Raw genomic sequence first — 4,357 nt, 5'->3', positions numbered from 1 at the left:
TTTGCTCCTTTTCCAGCCCAGAATTCCAGCTGCCGGCATTCTCCCTCCTTATGTAAACCTTGTAAAATAAGAGAGAATAGGCATAAGTATTGTGACATAATGTGTAATAACAGCCCATAATGCAATAGATGTCAATATAAAAGCATGATGCAAAATGGGCGTATCACTCTCCGGGAGGAAGTCATTGCGAGAACCTAGCGTTAGAGTTAGTAAAATCGTTTAACCCGAATAGAGGAGAGATCAGAGTCCCAAAGTATAGACGAGGAATAAAAGATCCTAATACCACCCAATGGCGACGTGGGCCCGTAAGACACACAACCGTGTTAGTAAAAGTTTTTCAGTGACTAGACTCGACTTCAGCCAAGGAGTTGGAAAGGGGGCTACCTACAGGCAGTCGGTTCTGATACCAACTTATGACGCCCTCGATTCAATTGTACACTAATCATACACGCAAATGTGTACGATCAAGATCAAGGACTCGAAGGAAGATATCACAACACAACTCTACACACAAATAAAATAATACAAGCTTTATATTACAAGCCATGGGCCTCGAGGGCTCGAATACATAAGCTCGAATACACAAGAGTAAGCGGAAGTAACAATATCTGAGTACAGACATAGGTTAGACAAGTCTGCCTTAACAAGGCTAGCACAAAAGCAACATCGATCGAAAAGGCAAGGCCTCCTGCCTGGGAGCCTCCTAACTACTCTTGGTCGTCGGCGGCCTCCACGTAGTAGTAGCTACCCTCATTGTAGTAGCAGTCGTCGTCGAAGGTGGCGTCTGGATCCTGGGCTCCACCATCTAGTTGCGACATCCGAGAAGAATGGAAAAGGGAGAAAGGGGGAGCAAAGAAACCGTGAGTGCTCATCCAAAGTACTCGCAAGCAAGGATCTACACTACATATGCATCTGTATCAATGAAATGGGATGTATCTGTGGACTGAACTGCAGAATGCCAGAAGAGAAGGGGGAAAAGCCTAGAATATCGAAGACTAGCATCTTCAAACAGCTTCAAGCATCTTGTAGCATCAGAAGAGATAAGAGTAGCATAAAGTAAAGTAGTAGTAGTGTCATCAACCTCGACCAGAGATCCTTTCTCGACTCCCTGCGAGAAAGCAATCCCAGAGCCATACTATCCAGTTATCACCTCAAGTATCCAGTTCTAGTTGTATCGATCGGGATACAACTCCAAGTGTCCGTTACCATAGGACAGACTATCAATAGATGTTTTCTTCCCTGCAGGGGTGCACCAACTTACCCACCACGCTCGATTAACCCCGGCCGGACACACTTTCCTGGGTCATGCCCAGCCTCTGCCAAACAATACGCCGCAACCCGACCTAGGCTTAATAGAGAGGTCAGCACGTCGGACTAAACCTATGCCCCAGGGGTCTTGGGCCATCACCTCGGGAACTTCTGCACGTTGTGAGGGTGGCCGGTGAGCAGACCTAGCTACCTCCTTAAAAAAGGCAGGTGCTTACCAGTCCAACCCGGCGCGCGCCGCTCAGTTGCTTACGTCTATTAAGATTCGGCTGATGCATATTACGCAGAACGCCCATACTATGCCCATGTGATGGTTAGTGCTATCAGGCCAGAGGCCCCTCGGATCAAATATCCAAATCGTAGTGGATTAGGAACGCGCGGTAACAAGCAGAGACTCACAAAAGATGTGACCCCGTCGCCCCGTCTCGAGGACTTGCGGCAAGGGCTAGGAATGTCCGGCCATGCCTCGTAATTATCTCGCGGGCACCCTCTAGGTCAACCCGTCTCCACATCACTCGCGGGTACCCCTCAGGGTCGACCCGCCTTTCCAAGTAACAGTTGTAAAGTCCAAGTATCCGTCTGTCCAAACATCAAGGGGAAAACCCAAGGAATCACCCCCGGTGAATTCCACTCGATGTAATCATCAAGGTGAACATAAGAGGATCCACCCTGGAGGTTCACACTTGAGGGGTTGGACGACAGAGTCGTATCGGAAGTGGTTAAGGAGGAAATCACCTCGATGACCATGACCGAATAGCTACACTACAGAGATCTCATCAGGAGTGATGTATGAGGTTCCACCCTCGGCACTCGATGGTAACTCTGCAGAGTCGAGCAACAAAAGCAGGCTATGCATCAGAATAGGAGCAATCAATTACAGTAGCAAAATCTAATGCAAGCATGAGAGAATGGAATGGGCGATATTGGGATTACCAAAGGGGGGCTTGCCTGGTAGCTCTGCTGAAAAGGAAGAAGTGTCGTCATCGACGTAGTCGATCACAGGAGCAGCATCGGTCTCGGGGTCTATCGGAGAGAAGAGGGGGAAGAAACAGTAAATATAAAGCAAACAAAGCATCATACTACATAACATGGTAATACGCGGTGCTAGGAGTGTTCTAACGTAGTGCTGCATGGTACAGGTGAAGGGGGAATTCAACCGGGAAGGTATTTCCGGTTCTGGACCTGTGTCAGACAAATGACCGGAGGGGGAATGTTCCATGTTCAGATAGTTAGAGCCATCTGACAGGTAAAAGGACCAGTATCCAGATTCGTTGGATTTTTCTGAGCAACTTTCATGTATAAAACTTTTTCAACTGACCTATGATTTATTTTATAATAATTTTCAAAGGTTTAAACAATTTTCTGAAAATTACATGATTTATTTTAATTCTAAAATATATTAAGTGTAATTGCTATGGGTGCACAGAGAGTGTACCCAGAGATGTGAAAGTGTGGCTGACAGTGGGGCCACACTGCTGAGTCAGCAGCTGACCCAGTCAACCTTATCCAAAAGAAAAGTGTGCTGGGTCCACATGTCATAGACAGTAGTTTTAACTAGTGGATTATTTTAGACAGAGGGTTAATTAAGTGGCGGGGTCCATATGTCAGGGACAATTTAACATTTTAAATCGTAGTCATATTGGCCTAACTAATATGATTAGTGGGGGGTTAGGCCTAACTTAAAATAACTGGTCAGCCGACCCCACATGTCATAGGGCCAGTCCAACCTCTCTGGCAGGGCACACACGGGCACAAGGCGCCGGCGGCCAGGACCAGCAGCAGCCAGCGGCGGCGAGCGCTCGTGACAGCCATGGCTAGCAGCGGCAGCAATAGAAGAGGAGCAGCGGTAGTAGTGGCAGCGACGCGTGGCAGCAACAGGCAGCATCGCCGGCGGGGGTGAGCGCACGCACGGGGCGCAGCCCGGGCATAGCCGGTGCACGGACAAGCGGGGCCACGGGCGCGTGGGGGCGCGTCAACGGTCGCGACGACCGCGATGAGGGCGCATGGCGACTGCGGCTTCGGTCAGAAAAACGGGCGGCGCGGACGACGGCCTAAGCCGATGAATCGAGGAGGGGAAGAGGGGGAGCAGCCGTGGGAGCTCACAGGGGAGGTCAGGGCGCTGCCGGGGCATGAGGACCGCGGCGCCCGGACGCAGTCACGTGAACATGGCGGCGAGCTGAGGGTTCGAGGGGAAACAGACGGGAGGGCTCACCGGCCTTGCAGATGTGTAAAGGCATGCTCGGGGAGGGGCCGGAGTTGCGGTTCCGGTGACGGGGCATCGATGCGGCGGGTGGCGGCGTCGGGGGTCCTTCCAGATCTAGGAACAGGGAGGAGGACGAGGACGGCGAGGCCCGGCAGTGAGGTGGCCTCGGCGATGGGGCGCTGGTGTGGTGGCAGGAACGGGGAGGCATTCAGTGGGGTCCGGCGGGGTCGAACGGCGTCGGCGCCACCTGGGTAGAGACGAGGGGCGTCGGGCAGAGGCGAGGGGGATCTCTCGATCCAAATCAAGAGAGCGAGAGGGAGAGGTGGATCGGGGGGAGTGGGGTGTAGCGGGCTAGGGTTACTGGAGTGGGAGGGGATAAGGAGGCAACGGGGTGGGCCGGCCTATGGGTATGGTCGAGTGGGCCAGCGGGGTTGAGGCCCGGTGGGGAAAGGGGGGGCCAGTTCCTTTTCTATAATTTTATTTCTTTTATTTTCTATCAAAAGGATAGCTACTGTTTTGGATAGAAACAAGGCATCAAATGATTTTTGTCGAGTGTGAAACTTAGCAAATAGTTCAGGCACAATATTGTGGTGTTGCCTAAAAAGTTTCAGGGCCAAAGGAATTGTTCAAGCATTTTTAGAGATTGAAAAGGTCATTTAATATGATGTTGGACCACTAAATAATTTCCAGGGGCACTTTCGGAATCCAAAAGAGGTTGGTTCCAACATGACAAATACCCAGGGATTATTTGCCACACTTTGAACATTTTAGTTTTCATGTTTGGAAAATTTGAATTTTGACTTTAAATTTGAGTTTGAATATGAACAGTGATTTGGATCAAGTGAGAATTAGCAACAGTAATGTGATGACGTGGCACCATTAACGGAG

The 4,357-nt window shown here is 50.4% G+C and overlaps 1 long non-coding RNA gene across 1 annotated transcript; it reads right to left on the bottom strand.

The window, feature by feature from the left end:
• Window positions 1-515: 515 nt before the first annotated feature.
• On the bottom strand, window positions 516-3,795 carry LOC147973809 (uncharacterized). The gene is made up of 3 exons (XR_015603021.1): window positions 3,479-3,795; window positions 2,215-2,289; window positions 516-805 (listed from the first exon to the last, which is right to left on the bottom strand). It is a non-coding gene; the product is annotated as an uncharacterized LOC147973809 (long non-coding RNA).
• Between the last annotated feature and the right edge of the window lie 562 nt (window positions 3,796-4,357).

The sequence above is a fragment of the Triticum urartu genome, chromosome 5A (assembly GCF_056163025.1).
Source record: "Triticum urartu cultivar PI428250 chromosome 5A, HENAU_Tu73, whole genome shotgun sequence".
In the NCBI taxonomy this organism is placed as follows: Eukaryota; Viridiplantae; Streptophyta; class Magnoliopsida; order Poales; family Poaceae; genus Triticum; species Triticum urartu.
Note: the sequence above shows the minus strand (reverse complement) of the source record. Positions and strands in the feature narration are given on the sequence as shown.